The sequence below is a fragment of the Cupressus sempervirens genome, chromosome 8 (assembly GCF_028749045.1).
Source record: "Cupressus sempervirens isolate cs-2001-9-10 chromosome 8, ASM2874904v1, whole genome shotgun sequence".
Taxonomy (NCBI): domain Eukaryota; kingdom Viridiplantae; phylum Streptophyta; class Pinopsida; order Cupressales; family Cupressaceae; genus Cupressus; species Cupressus sempervirens.
Genome location: NC_143125.1, coordinates 453,687,672 through 453,707,108, shown reverse-complemented (window position 1 = coordinate 453,707,108; position 19,437 = coordinate 453,687,672). Strand labels below are relative to the sequence as shown.

General features: G+C 34.2%; 1 non-coding gene across 1 annotated transcript; it reads right to left on the bottom strand.

Moving 5' to 3' along the window:
* Window positions 1-7,355: 7,355 nt before the first annotated feature.
* LOC149543179 (U5 spliceosomal RNA) lies at window positions 7,356-7,474 on the bottom strand. The gene has a single exon (XR_016355812.1). It is a non-coding gene; the product is annotated as a U5 spliceosomal RNA (small nuclear RNA).
* Window positions 7,475-19,437: the final 11,963 nt, after the last annotated feature.

Genomic DNA, 19,437 nt, shown 5'->3' with positions numbered 1-19,437 from the left:
TGTCTCATTTTTCTTTGTTCTCTTTTATATTATATTTAATGCAGTTTTATAGAGGTATCTTTTGAGATTGTAAGAATTTGAGCAATGTGTTTTAGAGATAGGGTGGGTTCTATTGTATGGAAGACTTATTAGGTTTAATTCTCGAGCTGCTGACTCGATTCTCGGGAAGAGCTTAAAAATGTAGTGCAATGTGCAGTAGGTTGCCTTGTGGGAATTGCCCAGGTTCTATTATTATAAAACTTGTGTGAACAAATCTGAAATGAAAAAATTTTTAACTGTGAACGACTATAATTACGCCGTAGGCATTTCCATATGAAAGAACTCAAGCTAACTTTTACAATCAACGGTGCATTCTAGCGAAGAGGCCTTCGACAACCATAGAATTGATTGAATCATCGTTTAAACACTTAAGCCTTTCCACTACTAGGTATTAAAATGACTAAGAGTCCCCCATCCTCGCCAATGTGGGATAAAGGCAGCAGGGCTATTCACCAATTTTGACGACTGATTGATCATTAAAAACCATTTAAAAACATGTTTGCACCATTGAGAAAATTGTGTCAGGAGGCCTGTTGCCTGGCTTTAAAAACTGATTCAAACATGTGATCGGGCTCTGAAACCTTGGATATATCATCTCTCTGACACGTTCAACAGGCCTGCAAAATCTCATCACATGACGACATCAGAGTCAAAAGATATTGACCTCTGAACATGCCCAATTAAAACTACCTGCAGATTAAACAAGTCAGAAAACCACAAAGTGCGTTTGGTTTGAGCTTCGAAAATTGAATAAATGAGCACTTGGGATTTTGAAAACTGGGGCACTAGTACTTTGCCATGAGAAGAGTATGATTCTGTGATTTGGGCTCATGACGAATCACGGGGCATGTTTGGCAAGCATCTGAAGTTGGCAACCTAGAACTGCAGGACAAGGAACAACAACAAAATAACATTTTTGGCAAATGGAAAGGCCCTAGAAAAGTGTGAAGACGGATTCTTCAAGGTCTATAAATTGGCACACTTAAAGTATTTTCAGAGTAGAATTCAGAGGAACAAACCATTCAATCCCACCAATCTCGAATCAAAAGATATAGCATCACAAAAAGGGCACCTGAACAATGTGCATCTCTGATTACCAGTGAAACTCTATAAATTGCATCCGGAAACGCATTTGAAAACTGATCAAACGGATTCTTCATGACTTCAAATCTGGAGCATAGTAAGTCTCTGACCCCTAGAAAATGATGCAAAAGGAATTTTCTCATTTGATTCAACTGGTCAAAAGTTATTACCTGTCAAACAGGGCTACCTGGAAAAATGCACAATTTGCAGATTTACAACAAAGGTAACTGACCAACTTTGAGAGGTTCAAAACCTAGTCAAAACATGTCAAAACGACTTGAAAATTGAAACATAGGTTCTTTGTTATGCATATTATAAATCCTCAAAGTGGAGAACCATGAAATATAACCAGGTAAAAGATATTCAAAGGCAATTAGGGCTTCTAACCACTGTTTGACACTTGGGCAGAAAATGCAAAATGACACACGCTCAAAATGGAACTTCACTGAATGGCTCAGAATGTCAGTTTATCATCATGAAACATATGCATAGGCTGAAAGAAAGATGTTAGAAACATAAAACACCACATTGACTAACAAGAAAACAGCCAGGACACAAGCATGAAAAGCGTGTATAGGGGGCAAAACTGACTCAAAATCACGAACAGGCAATCAAAACGGGAATACAATTTTGAGTGCCAACAAGTTACACGGACCTCAATGTTAGAGCAAGCATAAATTCATTCTCTCATCACTCTTTGGTAGCCAGAAACTTTCGCAGTGAAAAAATTTCTTAGCTTGCCAAGATTTATGTTAATTTGCTATTAATTTAAAATGGTATGCCGAGTGTGGCATATGATTCATTGTATTATACAGATTTTATTTTGCATCTATGTATTTTATTTCTCACAATAATTTATAATTATGTATATTTGTATGCGTACGAAAATCTGGTAGAATATGAAGATAGTGAAGAGGAAGGAGAATTTGCCCAAAAAGACAGCGTTCAAATTCACCAAGTATTACCTCTAAGACAAATAGCTCCCGAAAAAATTGAAAATGAAAAATTTGTTCCCAGAATTACTTACGGAGATTTTTCTACAAATGCAAACCAGGTCTCATTTTTCTTTGTTCTCTTTTATATTATATTTAATGCAGTTTTATAGAGGTATTTTTTGAGATTGTAAGAATTTGAGAAATGTGTTTTAGAGATAGGGTGCTTTCCATTGTATGGAAGACTTATTAGGTTCAATTCTTGAGTTGCTAACTCGATTCTCGGGAAGAGCTTAAAAATGCAGTGCAATGTGCAGTGGGTTGTCTTGTGAGAATTGCCCAAGTTTTATTATTATGAAACTTGTGTGAACAAATCTAAAATAGAAAATGTTTTAACTGTGAATGACTATAATTATAGATATAGATTATAGGATAGAATGGTAAAGAGATGAGGAGAAATAGAGAGGATGAGAGGGAGAGATTAAAAATAGGACATACATAATTGATCTTCCATACATCTACGGCGTACCCATTGCACACTAAGGTGTGATTGCTAGTTGTAATACATGAGGGAACTTAGCATATGAAGTTTATGATTTGGTTCAAGATTATGATTTAGGGTATTTATTATCATTTATAATCTTGGGTTTAGAAATTAAATTTTAAGATCAAGGTTAGGGTTTGGTTAGGTTAGGGTTAGGGTTTGGATGTACATGTATGTTATATTCATACCTAGATATGCAAAGTAATCTACATTCTTATATATGTATAATTTAGGATCTCCCCTTAAGACATGTCATTGAATTATATAGTTAATTATATACTTCTAATTATTAAGACATTAAAAATAATAACATATGTACATTTAAACATGAATATTGAAAACATATGTATGCACGTCTATATCTAACACATGAACATATTTACATGTACATTTATGAAATAAAATATACATTTTAATCTACATTCTTATGTTTTTTTAAATATTTTTTCTAATGTTTTTATAAATTTGTTTTCTAAATTTTATATTAAATTATAAATTTTCTAATTTTTTTTAAATTTTTTTTCTAAAATTTATATTATTATAAATTTTCTAACTTTTTTCTAATGTTTTTTCTAAATTTATTTTCTAAAATTTATATTAAATTATAAATTTTCTAATGTTTTTGTAATGTTTTTTCTAAATTTGTTTTCTAAATTTTATATTAAATTCTAAATTTTCTAATGTTTTTTGTAATTTTTTTTTTAAAATTATTTTCTAAATTTTATATTAAATTATAAATTTTCTAATATTTTTTCTAATGTTTTTCTTAATTTATTTTCTAATATTTTTTTAATATTTTTTCTAAATTTTATATTAAATTATAAATTCTCTAATATTTTTGTAATGTTTTTTCTAAATTTGTTTTCTAAATTTTCTAATTTTTTTGTAATATTTTTTTTCTAAATTTTCTAATTTGTTTTAATGTTTTTTCTAAATTTTCTAATTTTTTATAAAAAAAATTTCTAAGTTTTATATTAAATTATAAGTTTTCTAATGTTTTTGTAATTTTTTTTCTAAATTTTCTAATATTTTTCCTAAATTTTCTAATATTTATTTAATATTTTTTTACTTTTTTCGAAATTTGTTTTCTAAATTTTATATTAAATTATAAATTCTCTAATATTTTTGTAATGTTTTTTCTAAATTTGATTTCTAATGTTTTTCCTAAATTTTCTATTATTTTTCCTAATGTTTTCTAAAATTGTTTTCTAATGTTTTCTATATAATATGTTTCTGTTTTCTAAATTAATATAAATAAACAATAAAAATATTAAATTAACATTTAAATATACTTTCAAAACCATTAAAAATGTAAATAACATTCAAATATACTTTTAAAACATTAAAAAAATGAATAGAAAACATTAAAATCAACTTTAATAACATTAAAAAATACTTTAAAAACATTAAATTAATACTATTTACACATACCTGATGATGAGAATGAGAAGGAAAATGACTGGATGACGCTGACGGAGGTACACAAAATGCGCGTTCGCCCGATCAACAGTCGCCGTGAAAATGACTTCTAAAAGTCAAAAGAGGCAATTTAAGCGCCAGAAATCGGCGCTACACATGTTCGCGCGAACATGTACACTGCGCATGTTCGTGCGAACATGCCTTTTTAGATGTTTACATGTTCGCGCGAACATGTGCAAGGCACGTGTTCGCGTGAACAGGTCTTTGTTGTTCGCACGAACAGTTAGCAATTAGGAATCCGAAAATTTGGCAAATTTTCTAACTTTGTTCGTCCCACTAAAGTGGAACCCATTATTGTGGGTTCACCCATGAGATAACTTATCAATCAACCAAAAATAAATCATTAAACCTTAAAACACATTTACATGATATTCTAACTAGTACCATCTATCTAAAGGGAATAACCAGTACATGATACCTAGAAATAAAAAGCCCTAAGAAACATTATAGAATGCACCCAATGACACTATAGAATTAGTCATCTCTAACTCTACCTTTATATGCATGACTTTCACATTTTGTTATGCATTTTTCATGTTTAAAGAAATTTTCATCCATTTAAAATTTTCCATATCATGCAAACATATCATTATGCGAGGGAGTTTCCTCAAAAGTTTTTTCTAATAACATACATAGTATGCACTTAATGCACAAATTAGGGTCATGTGTAGGATTCGTGTAATAACAATAAAAAATCAAGGATGTACACACAATTATCATTAATTTAGGATCATGACACAAGGAAAACATAAAGAACTTCTTGATCTTTCCACAAGAATGTTTTACATGCCTACTCCAAATAGTAGTCGAGTTTACACGCCTACTCCAAATAGTAGCCAACTAAACCTCTTAACTTTTCAATCCAAGATCAATAGGGTTCACAATGATTCTACTAGAGGCTATCTACCATATTGAGAATGAGAAGACATAAACAACATTTATTCCATAGGATATTTCCATAAAAGAGGGTGAATAAAATCCTATTGTGAGTCAATATTATTGTTACAGATGCTAAACAAACATAACTAACTCACAAAATGATTTTAAACAACACCTTGACCTATCATGGAATGTTGCCACAATATAGAACTTTGAGTTAACTTCACAAATTGAGAAACATGATATAGGTAAGATCATCATAGAATCACATGGAAACACTGCAAATATTACATGGGATTCAACATATGAACATATGCATGATATACATGATTTAAATGATCTAATTTACTTCTACACAATGTTATGTAGTAGTAAAACTCATGGTTTCTCATAATATAAAAACTTTTGTCCAAAATTGGGAATATACAACATTGACCCAAATAATATATTAGTGATGTTTTGTTACTTTTCACTGTTAAACATGTAGATTTCATTTCATACATCAATATATAACATTATCAATTCCTGATGTAATCATATTTCTAATTTAACTATGAAAAAAAAAATAACAAACATGGATCAGTTATGTTTCCATCACATTTAAAAAAATTATCACTAAATACAAGTTCAATTCTCCATTAGGATCCAATCAACAAATACTCACGATAATCTAAAGACACTAGTCAATTGCAACATTGGAGAAGAGAACACAAATCAATTGAGTGACTCAATGACCACTACTACCATCCTCAAAAGAAAGAACCAACACATACATATAGAAAATTAGACTAGATCATGGGTGACAAGAAAACCACGTCCAGCTAAACATCCACACCATGGATATTATACACTGACAAGTGACAAGAGACATTCCACCTATGTTCCTAGCCTTCTTATGAGGATCTTGTAAAGAGGTGCTTATTTATTAGAGACACTACACGAAATAGGTGAAAATGTATCCTTCCTCCATCATCTATTACCTTAATATTTGTTTTCATGAACTCACCATTGTCAAACCAAGGCACCTAAGAAACACGCTAGCCACCAGATCTCCCAACACAATACCCAAAAAAATCAACCTTGGATGAGATGAAATATAACCAAACATCCAAACCATATTGTGATAGGTCCAAGTAGTCTAAAACTTCTAAAACTCTCCAATTTAAGGTAACTTTCTATGATTAAGTAAATCACATTTTAGAGTTCTTTAGAGTGAAATTTGATGTTCAAAATGTCAAAAGTTTCTTAAAATGGCTATTGTAGTATGTTTATAAAGAATTAAAATTAGATCAATTAAATAGCTTTTTAAAAAATTGCAAATGATTTCAATTTTGAGCATTGAGTAGAAAGTCATGGCATTAACAATTTGGGGTATCCAATTTGTAGTTTACACTTCCAAATACTAGTAAGTGAAAATTAGGATTGCACAGACACATTCATAGGATGAAATCAAACAATTGTAAGACCAAATAAACAATCAAGATGTGTTTTTTAATAACCTCATGTCACACACAACAAATACAATGAGCACAACAAACACATATATGCCAAAGTTTTGAATGTGTGAAATATGCTCTAATACTGTATGTAATGCCCTACAAAGTAACCCTCAAACTATAAGGTCAATACATATGCCTATAAATATAAAATATATTTTAATATAGTACACTACCTAAGATACTTAACACTAGATTTAGAAATCAATACTAACTCAATACAACATTAATACTTTACAGCATTAATACTTGATCAATGTTAACTCAAGCTCAATACAACATTCACACTTCCATAACTCAAGTGTTATAGAGGGAATTCCATAACCCTTTTTAAGGAACAACCACTTGCTATTTTGTCAAAATGGGTATCACTTGATAAGTATGAGATAATTTCCACACCCAGTGAATTTGTGATATTGCTATCAGGATTTAACTGTGTGATTTTGGGTCAAACTCATTGACCCATTGGATATCACTTGCTTTTAGCAACTTGAAAAACAAATGAACTCAATTAGTCTATTTTTACATGGTTGAAAGTGTTTCTTCCACTATTTTTACATGGTTGGAAGTGTGTTTCTTCCACTATTTTTACATGGTTGGAAGTGACCAGGTGATGCCTGATTTGTTTGAGAGGGTTTACATACACTTGGGTGTACATACACTCATTGACGATTTAGGCTATTTTTACACGGTTGGAAGAAACATTGTTAGGCTATTTTTACATGGTTGGAAGTGTTTCTTCCAGTATTTGCCAAGGTTATTCCTGATTTATTTGAGAGGGTTTACATACGTTCATTGATGAGGATTTTGACACTAAATTTGTTGGTGATGTCCTCAGACGCCGCTAATAGGTAGAAATACATTAAGAAAAGGTGAAGTTTTGCGATTAGTACCATTGAGCCTTTTCCTCAATAAAGAAAGAGAAAGCCTCCAAAAATAAGCGTATACCGCTTAGTGGCTAAAACACGGTATTCTTTAGTAAAAGGCAAAAGAATAGTTCGCCCTGTCTTCACCACGCGGCTCCGTGGAGATGGTGAATTCCAGGCGGCTAATTTATAGGGTGCCTAGTCCACGCATTCTGAACGTCCTACTGAATGTGGGACTAAAATCCTGGAACCAGAAAGTTCCTCGCCCGCACGCCACACCAGATACCACACTTATGAGGAACGTTATTTTTTGTGCGGACGGCTTTTCTGTGTTGACTTTTTTAACACATTTTTTAAAAATTAATGCTCCAGACTATTGGGAGAGCGTCAGACTGAAGATCTGAAGGTCGCGTGTTCGATCCACGCTCACCGCATTTTACTTTTAAAGAAGTTCGGCTTTCATTTTGCCCGTTTGTACTTCTTTAGAGTGGGCAAAAATTCATTAATGTAAGAGATAATTTTAAAGTTTGAGGGTGTCTAGTGTTCTTTTTTATTGATTAAAGATTCCCATCCATTTTTTTGCATGGACGGTCATAAATCGCGAATGGGCTTGCAAGACGATAAGAAGAGTATTGGCCTTAGATCTGTTTTTCCAGCAGCTTCAAGGTTTGACTCCCCCTCCACCGCTGAGCTGCTTCCAAGGGCACTGCCACTGACCCGCTTCCCCATCACCGACCAGCTGCCCGACGCAAATCTTCTTCTGGGACCACGGAGCTACTTGTTATCTAGCTAATTGCAAGGCACAAAGGTGCTTCCATGGGAAGAGCCCTAGATGACCCTTGTGGCTGCCACAACAGTCCGAGATGCATTCTACCGCTCGAGAAATCCGCCAGTTGAACAGCTGTGTTTGGTGCCGTAATTTCCCACAGGCGTTTGAAGGAAAAATGCACTACTGTAGATTTGATCTTGGGATAAGACTGGTACACCCTATTGAAGATTTGATCTAGAGAAGAGATTTGTGCTCTCTTGCTAGGAAAGATTTGTGCAAGAGAGGAGACTGGTGCTCTGTTTGTAACGGAATACATTGTTCTGTAGATAGATAGATAGATAGATAAAATTTTAACGTCCACGAGGCCAAAAATAGCCTATGGGACAGCAAGACAACTCAAGCAGACTTAAGTAGCGCTGTTCGCCTCTTGTGTAGACTAATGATGAGCCCCCCCAATTGCTCAATGTACTCTTCGTTGAACAGGTTATGCCAAGAACTGTCACATATAGTATCCGCAAACTTATCCCTGCTATCCTTGTAGGCCTCACATTCTAGAATAAAGTGCTGTTCAGTTTCCACTTTCCCAGAATTGCAAAATCTGCAAATTCTCTCTTCCCAAGCCTCCTTTGGCCTCTTCCAAGGCCCGGTCTCACAACGAAGTTGGTGAGAGTTGGTTCTCAGCTGAGCAATAAGAATTTTAGCTCTCCAAGAAATGTTGGCTCCTATATACACTTTTTCGAGTTGATCACAAGTGGGGTTGAACTCATTTATATAATATAGTTTCTTCCTCCCAATCTCGCTTCCCCAATTTCTCTTGTAGAATTTCTCCATAACAAAGACCTTTATTTCTTTATTACTTGTGGGGCACATATTGAAATGAATATTCCATTTACTCATCCACTTGATGTTTTGTTGCATCCATGTCATTTTTCGCTTACATAGTGTGTCACTAAAGACAACTTTCGGCCATCTATCCTCTTCCATTTTTTCGATTCTTTTTAGATAGCTTAAAAGGCGAACCATAGCAAGTGCCTCAATAGGCGCAGCCCCCATTTCACTTAGCATGATGTCATATGGAACAGTGCTTTTAATTTTAAACTTGCTTGTAATCAAGCGCTTTTGGATTCCTTCGATTTGTTTCCATTGTGCTATAGTAGTGATGTTGGCCCATAATTCACACCCATAAAGAACAACTGGCAGCACAAGAAGACCAAACAAGGTTTGAATAGTTTTCCAATCCCACAACTCCGCTTCACGGCACCTATTCTGAAGAGCGTAGAAAGCCTTCCATCCACCTAATGTCCTTTTATACCTGCAGCTAGACCAGCTTAGTTTTTTGTTGAAATTGATGCCAAGGTATTTATATTCCGCAACTTCTTTGAGAACACTTCCATTGTAATAAAATTCATGTTGATGCTGTTTTTTATTATTAGAGAAAATCATAACCTTGGTTTTGCTGATATTGACTTGCATCCCCACCATTCTACAAAAGCGCTCAAGAGAAGATAGATGGTCTTGCAAACCACAAGCAGATTTGGCAATTAAAATGAGGTCGTCCGCATATAGGAGTAGCTTTATAACAAATTCTCCTAGCTGAATGCCTTCACGCTCTTGCGTGTTTAACCACTCTTCCAGTTTGTCAATATATAAACCAAATAAAGTAGGGGATAAAGGGCAGCCCTGTTTGACCCCGATATCGCTCCTAAAACATTCTGAAATGCCATCTGAAGTTCTGATTTTGACTTTCACCTCTTCGTACATCCTATGAGCAGCAGCTCTGAGATGCTTAGGAATCCCCAATTCTTCCATCCTCAACCAAAGCTTGTCTCTCGGAACGGTATCAAAAGCCTTTTTGAAGTCAACAAAGCAACAAAAAACCTCTTCCTTTTTCTCCCACTCTTTTTCAATAATGTGTCTCAGAGTGACACAGTGATCCACTGTCGAGTGCTTTGGCCTAAAACCAGCTTGCCCTTTAGCACGTTTATGATTTTCTTCTGCCCATTTGTTGATCCTAGTTTCTATCATACTACCAAAAAGTTTAGCAAAGAGGGGATTGATCATTATAGTCCTGTAGTTGGAGGGATTGTTAACATCACCACTCTTAAAAAGTGGTATTGCAAGGCTGATTGTCCAATCTTTCGGAAACCCTTCCTGGCAGATTTTGTTGAAGATTTCAGTGATGTGTGGTGCAAGAGTTTTCATACCCCACTTCAAATATTCAGCTTGAAGCGCAACAAGGTCTTTTGCTTTGCCTCCACCCAACTTCTTAATCCCTGTCTCTATCTCTTGCACAGTAAAAATATTTGTGGTATCATTGACCAAAGGTGGTTGTCCCACTCCACCCTCTTGTTCATAAAGTTTCTTAGCATAATCAAACCATTGGGTGGCAGTAATATTATTTTTCAGTTTGCTTCCTCCTTGGTTGGAGTTCTTTCCAAAAACGTTTGGGGTTATTTCTGCCCAAGAAAATTAGCTCCTCTCTCCTTGTGGACATAAAATCGATTTTTTTCTTCTTTAGGATCTGTTTGTAGGTCTTAATGTCAAGGTTAGTTTTATTTGACTCCCTTAGATTTCTCCTAGCCCTCTTGCATTCCTTATCAAACCATGCATTGGCTGGAAAACAATTAGTTTCAGATTTTCTATTTTTTGCTCTCTTGCATTTTGAAAGAGCCTTGTGAATCAGATTTGATAAATCATGACTATTAACACCATGCTTATACATAGGGTGTCCCATACAAAGTTCCTCAAGAGTAGCCTTGAAAGTGTTACTATTTTCTGAAGTTAACAAAATTCTGCCCTGAGAAGGTGGGTGTTGAGGGCCTTGGATTTTTGCCCCAATCCGTCTATCCTTTGCCCAATACAAATTTACGTACAGTGGTCTATGATCTGATTTGAGATCCCAAATGTGCTCTCCAATTTCAACTTCTTCAATATTGTTATACAAATGTTGCGAACAAATTATATAGTCTACCACACTTGCCTCATTGTATGTGTTGCAAGTGAAATTGCCCGACTTAGCCCATCTAGCCAAACCATTACAGATTGTTAGATCAAATGTGCCACACAAAGTGATCAATTCTTCCCCAAAATGATTGCAGCCTTTAGCATCTTCGGATATTCTATCCCATGGATGATTTCTCTCTTCTATGAGCCAAATAGGGTTATCATTTACTTCAGAGCTGAAAATACTTGCTTGCCAATTTGCTGTCCTAGCATTGAAATCTCCAACGAGAAGGACATCCCCACGTTGTGAAAAAACAGCAACATCTTTCTTTAACGTAGCATAAGGGTCATTGTGATCTAAACCACACTTTTTATAAATTTTAGATACTTGTGGAGCAAAGTAACAAGCTGCAATCCTGAGAAGAGTGTTATTTTCCACGATTTTGAGCCATATAAATTATTTATTAGAATCAGTCTTTTCCAGCTAAATGACACGACCTTCTTTTTCTTTTACTAGAACCATTATACCTCCATAACCTTTACCATTTCCCGCTGCCTCATTCCACACTGCCATCTTCCAGTAGCCTTCAAACAATGGGGTCTTACATCCCTCATGCTCATGTGTCTCTATGAGACAAATAATGTCTTTGCCTTCCGCAATAGGCCCTAACCCAGGCCCACGTCTCCACGGATAACCTCTGCAATTCTAACAAACTAAACTTAAGGACGCCTGGGTTAAGCTTGATTGCTATTTATTTTGATGCGAAAGACTCAAAGTTGAGTTATTATCGCTAGGTGTGATTATGGATCTTGTTGTATCGTTGCCTGTTAAGGTGTTTGTTGTTGCACCTTTGTTGCCTTCTTGCTGCCCTTCATTGTAGCGGTGGCCAAAATGAGCAATAACTGCTTTTCCCTTGAACATCCAAGCTCTTTTGCCTTCATTTCTAGCTGTTCTGATTTTTTCCATTTCCATCCTTCTTTCTACTTGCTGTCTCATAGTTAAATCCTCCTCTAAAACGAAGCGAGAACCCCACAAGAGCTGTTTTTTGTTAAGTAGATTTTGTTTGTCGCTAATGTTGAGCATGACTACCTTGATTGGCCTATTTCTCTCAGCGTGTGGTTTGCCAACCCTCCAAGCTTGGCAGATTTGTCCTTGCCACAACAGCACATCTTGGTATACATAGGTTTTTAGGTACTCTGCCCTACACATTTTGTTGAGGTGGATCCTACTAGGCGTTATGGTCAGGTTAGTGCCTTTATGTTGCAGACTCTCAATTTCTGCAGTGCCCATGTTTAAGATCTATTGACTTTTCTATTCAAGGTTTCTTCTGATGGAATATCACATCCCCTCTAAAACTAATATCAACCTTCTAACCTCCTCATACAAGGCTGTCTCTAATGAAGTATCAAACTCCCTCTTGATATGAAAGGATACTCTTAATCTCAATTATCAAAGTTATTCTCTTCAAAAGCATCACTTTATCCAACCTGATCATCACATGACTAATAAATTCTAGCTCAAAGCTTCTTTGGAGCTACTGTGATAAGATTCAATCTACATAATATTTGGTAGCATGAATAAAGTACCAACCTTTTCCTGCAAGAACATTCCTACACATAAAGGAAATGATTAAGGAAAATAGCTCTTTATAGTATGTATAGAATTAAAAATAAGAGAGAGACTACAATAAGTAGATAAATGTAACACTCAAGGATAAGAATACTTATTTGCACACGAGGGTCCATCGACATAAAATAAAATTAGTGATTTTCCTTCTTGAAAATGAACCAATGTTTATTATTTCCCCCCACAATGTAAGATTTCCACTTTTATATTGTCAAAAATGTTTGCATTATATTCAAATATGGAAAACTTCTTAGTTGTTTTGTCAATGCCAGTAGATCACTCCAAACTATATTCATAATTTACTACTAATAGAATATGAATACAGTTTTAATCACTCTTTCCTTAAATGATGACATTTAGCAAATCAACTATTCATTATCATCATAGATTACTTCAAATGTAGATATCCATGCATAAAAAATTAGCCACCAAAACTACCTAGATTTTCATGTGACTACAAGAATGATGTAATAGAACACATGGACCTTCAAATATAATAAGTGGATGTGATCTTTGTTTCTTGAGATTATACTATTGTCCTTCTTGAGAGTCCTCTTAGACATATCCTCACCCTCTAGACTCTAATTCGATATTTTTTCAATATACATTGTGCATCATTTGAACCAATGTTTGATATGCCTCTTTCCCTAATTGGTCCATCTCCATAGGACATCGACCCCAACCCCAATGTCCCTCCTAAGAATATAATTTATTTAATCAATAATTCTGAATTAATATTTTAATTTTGCTTCCTCACCATATCATAAATTCCTTATTTTAAATTTACACATTATTCTATGTACCATAGTCAATACTTCTTCCTTAGAGACCTCAGTATGAACTTCTCTAATATGAACTTCTTTTGATATTTGATTAGTTTTTCAATATTTTATCATTGACCTCAATATTTATCATCACTTTGAATCAATTTGAGACTTTAATGTCTGAGATGACCTTCTACTATATTATTCTATGTTACTATGATTTTGCCTAGTGATTATCTTGCATCACTACCTTCACATACGATGTCCACCACCAGATCAATGTCTTTCCTTATAGATTTATAAACCTCTTGTGACTTTTAATTCATGTCCATTTACATATACTAGGTTGTTATATATGATGTTAATGCATAATGGTTTTCTTTCCCTTCACATCTACATACATATATGATATGTGACATAGACGTTGATTAGGTTTCCTAAGATTGAATCCACAATTTGCCATGCCTTTCTATGTGTGACTGGCTTTTGCCAAAAACAATTTTCAAGCAATATTTAATTAAAATGCGATATGTAAAATGTGTTTATATTTGTCCCTCAAGTTTCCTTTATGATACTAACATTCATTCACAAGAAATTTTGTGATACATAACTATTCTTTTTGGTGTATAAGGGGTTAGTTATGTTCATGGTGCAGGTAATTAATTATAATACACAAAATGGTCCTCTAGACTATGAGCCCCCTTTCTAGAAATTTTGTATAATTTATCAATCACTTATTTTTTATCAAATCGTCATTTTACTATTTATTTGATTCTAACCTATGGTTTGACTACCTTATCCTACATATTTTATTTATTCATAAGAACTTTGTCCCCTTGTAATGAAATAAAATCCCCAAAGTCCCTTTATTCCTATGTGAGCACATGAAAAAGGATTTTCCTATTTTAAAAATAAAAATAAAAGCATTTTTGTTTGCACATGGAGGGCACACTTTTCTATGTGAGAGGAATCCTTATTTTCAAAATAAATTTAATTCTCCTCCACACATCTTTTCCTCTTAAACACCATCGTTGATCTTTCTTAGGTAAGATTTTTGTGCACATAGATCAACTAAGACTCATTCTCCATCCTTTATTTTGCCTCTTAATCTCTAATATCCATTTATCTTTAAAAGGAGTCTCTCTCCTCATTCTCTCATCTTAGACTCTTGTGCTGGTGTTATGTTGTCATTAATGTCAATAGGCATTCTACAATGGCAGAAAGGGGTGGAGTGGGATATTGCGAGCGTGTTAATGTTAACATTTATCTTTCTAGATTAAATTTGACAACCATCTACATGTCAAAATCCTAATATATATTATAAACAATAAACACTCTATTTAAAATATTTTCTAAAATTATCATTTTAAAATGAAAATAAAATAAAAGTGCAAAAAAGAATGGAGATAGATGGAAATAAAAATAAAAATATCTCGAATATAGTAAATTAAATTTTAATCATTTTATAATGGATATCTATTGGCATTTCTTTAGATAGATTCCTCTTTAAAAGGAGTCTCTCTCCTCATTCTCTCATCTTAGACTCTCATGCTGGTGTTATGTTTTCATTTTACTTACTCACTCTTGAGCACTTTTCACTCACTCTACTTTACTTGCACTTTACTTTACTTTCATTCTTAGCTTAGTTTCCTTTTGTGCATTAACTTAGCTCACATAGTTAGACTAGGCTTTTGTAAATATTTGTTAGCTTAGATCTTGCATCATATTTAGATTTACTTTCATTTTCAAAGCATACTTGATTATTGGATATTGTCACTCTTGCCTCTACTCCTTTCAATCTCTTTTTCTATAGTGCAGCTTGCAAGGATTACCTAACTAGGTTCATTTGAGAGACACCATGTTACTATTTCACTCTTTCATGCCAAAGATAGAGAGATATAGGTCACCTCATGAGATGCTCTTCATCAAGGGTATTCTTGAGAATAATGGTCTATATAAGTGTGTTCACCTTTTGAGCATACATTTTTGGAACCCATAGTGGGGTTGGACTCTTTCATTTAGCTCCTTTTCTCTTTCTTTCATCATATTTTGTACTTGTAGGTTCTGATTTGTATTTCGTAGGAATCAGTATTATATGACACTTTCTATATTGACGTGTGAAACTTTATTCTATTGTATTATAATACTCTTCTAGGTTTGTTTATCGTACTAGTACTATGCACTTTATTGTGATGCCTTTTGCAAAGTTTCATTCTGGTTTGATGTGCTCTATCGTATTAGACTAAATTATCATACAAATTCAAAGGATATATTATATGACTCTCGTTCAGCTGAAAAATTATCATCCATCCTAGTGTTCTTTCATAATCTAAGTCAAGGGTTTTATTTGCAATTTCAAGCTTTCAATTTTGGTTTTCTAGTTTTCTAACAGCTTCTAACAATGGTCTTATAGGGTTAATTTGAGTTTTTCATGCCTATTAGATGCCTTAACCTTGTGGTTTTATGCGGGATTACTTGCTTTCTTGCATTGCTAAAGGAGAGATTGCAAAAATGGCTGCTAACAATTGTTTGTGGGGCTTTCCAAGCACAAAATCAAAAAGCTTTTATTGTGTCTACATTTCCTTTCATTATGCTTGCATATACTAGTTTTTATCATTTCATAGGCTCATAAAATTCACAAATAGGGTTCCTTTGTTTGTAGGAGAGTATGCTCTTTTCTCTTGAGGAAAATCAAAAATCTTGACCCTTTGGATCAAGAAAGTGGGTCACACATTCCACTCTTTAGTGGTCTTAATTAACTTTCTTAGTGTATTTTGGGGAAGCATTGGGAAATATGAGAGTATGATCTTCACCTTCTTGGTAAATCAAAAATATTGACCTCCTTGGTGTGGATTGTTTTTTTTAAATCTCCTAGTGAGATTTATTCATTTAGAGGACCTACTATTTGGCGGAAGACACCAGTGGGAATTACTCAAATTGGAACAAGGAAAACCCATCTATCTAAACCAATATAATCACAACACCCTTAACAAAGGAAAAATCCTTAAGGGACATAACACCTGACTCCACTTACTGAGAGGACTTGTGGTATTGTGACCGTGAAGAAATCATTAGGTGGGTATGCTTAAGGTATTTTTCTGGCTGTGAGATAGTCATCCTATATCAGGTGCAAGATGTCATGCCCAAAATTTCAGGGCAAAAACACAACTACAATTTTTTTTTGAAAGCTAAACTTAAGAAATCACATATTGAATTTTACTTGATCCAATTAAGTTAAAGAATAGTTAGGTGTTCATAATACATCTACTTCAGATCTTTGAGTGACATTTGCGTTCATTAGGTTGATACATACTTCAATCACTAATTCAAAAGTGATCTCCTTTAAGATGGTTGATTTAGCATAGAGTAATATAGTTAACAATTTTAGTTTGCATTAACATTTCCAAATAGGTCTTAGGTATCATGGGTTAAATAATTATGTCTCGTGTACCTATAGGGTATAGTCAATTTTTAGGTATAATCTTAGTTTGGAGACAATATCTTATGGTTCGTCTTATTTGATACCCTAGTATCCTAACACTTGTAAATTAATGGGAGACCTAGTTTTCATACTATTCCATAATTTAATTGCTCTAAAATGGTATGCATAAATACATCTATACACGCATTTGACGTCAAACACTATATAAATTTATTTTTTAATATATACACTATGTACTTTGTTCATAACATTCACCGATAAATATTAGTCGCGACTCAAGAAACTACCTAACAAGATACCTAACTAGTTAGTTCATACTAATCACCTACTACACTACCCAAACTTCAAACTTTACATTAAGATAGGGTCTACTATGAATCCTACTCGTTCAATACTTCCTCTAATGAAATTTTAAATGAAATTTCTTATTTATCTAGATCCATTATTGAAATCCCTTTACATGTACAATCATATTTGAATGCATTTTCCAGATCTTATTTCATGATTCAAGAATGAACATGATTCATCCAATGCCTAATCATTCCTATGATAATTAGGAGCAATATATTACCTATTTGAGATGATCTCTTTTACATTCCAACTATACCTACAATGATGCTTTAATTTTTCAATTCCAATACATCCAAATGCCTATTAATGAAACTAGGATGCAATTACATATGTTTTTTTTCTCACTTTCATACAATCATACTTCACAACCAAGTAAATAAGGTGGAGGAATCTCCATTACAAATTCCTTACGTAAATGGCAAGTTCTCTTTCATGTTTCATCAACACATTAGGTGACCCAAGCTTCTTCTACGGATCCATTGAGCACAAAAACCTACAAATACATTTCAACAAGAACCATGGAGGCTCACCTCCCATCCTAGGCCTCATGGAGGCCACCCATTGAGCTAGGAGAACCAAGGCTCAAATGGGTGACAATCAAACAAGCTTACTAATGCATGAACAACACGAAACACAACATTTGACAACTCCAACCAAAGTATTCACAATGATTCACAAATGGAATCATGAACATTGGGTGAAGGTGGGTTCTCCAAGAGGAGAATTCCATATCAATATAAGGGTAAGTGCACCAAGTTGTGGTGCCAAAAAGATGACACCCATTTTTTTTCTAACTTTGAATAGTGCATATGCGCTATAGTGCGTACACGCTTTTTAAAACCCCAAAATATTATAAATGGGCTGCAAATCCATAGCCCATTCATTTTTTCATAATTTTGCAACTTCCTCTACTCATAGCATGTACATGAATTCAGAAAATTGAAGATTTTCGCCACCCGCATCGTCAATATGCCTCCTCCTCGTCGAAGTTCGAGATTGCAATCACACCATATGTTGTCTAGCCTTCTTTTTGCATTGTTTTATATGTTTTTGTATTGTTTTGTAGGTTTTTTTCAATTTTGCTTTAAATTTGTTTATTTATTTAGATTGCAATTGGTTTCTTATCAGGAAATGTGAATGATGAACCAACAAATCCCCAACAAGATCAAAACCAAAACCCTGAACAAGATCCAAACCAAAACCCTCAAGAAGATCGAAACCAAAACCCTCCACAACAAGAACAAGAAATTTTGCAACCTATACTGATTGGAAGACCTCCTCCTGGCACACAAAACAACATAATAAATGAAATAGAAAGAGGAAAAAATGAATTAGAAGCACTGATTGGTAGGTCGAAAGCTTGTGGACAAACCAATCCAATGAAAGCTCAGTTGGCATCCTCCCTCGAGTCCATTATGACCCACGTAACTTTTGTTAGTGGTAAGTTGGATATTTGGTAGGTTAAGAGGGCTGAACAAAAAAGATATTATGCAAACAAATTATCATATCAAGATGCAAAAAAAAAGACATACCAAAAGGTAGCATTTGTGCATTGTTTAAAAAGCCTGGTGAACAAAATACTGTTAGAGAGACAACTAAATGATTCCCCATCCATTGTGCATACACGATGGTATTAGAAATAATTTTTGGGATACATGGTGGATGGTTTTTGATGCCCCTCCCTGAAATAATCATGAGGTCCCAATGTGTTTCTTAAGGAAATTGTATTGTGAGTTTGTCCTTGGGGAGATCCCCAATTATTTTTATATAAGAATCTCAGGGTAGAGGTGGGGGATCATCATTTGAGAGGTCGGGGGCATGTCATGACCCTAATGTAGTTAGGGCACCTGTGGTCAAGCCACAGGGTGAGCATGTGACTATTCCTTTAGTGGCAGTCATCCTGGAGATGGTGTGGATGATGGGCTTGTCACCGATTAGTTCCTAAATGAGACATTTGGCATTGATGCACAAGTAAATTACAATTATAATAAACTAATTTGATCACATTTCATATGTATATGAATGACTAATTAATTAGCATGTATTGACATTGTTCAAAATTTAGGGTCAAAGTGTTGGCGGCCCTAGTAGCAATCCCCTAGCCCCATTTTTCGTCCCATCGACGAGTCCAGAGGTATGTATCAATTTAATCATTTAAATTAATACATATATTTATTAAGTAATCATATGAAGGATCGACAAAAAAATTAATATATGTGCATC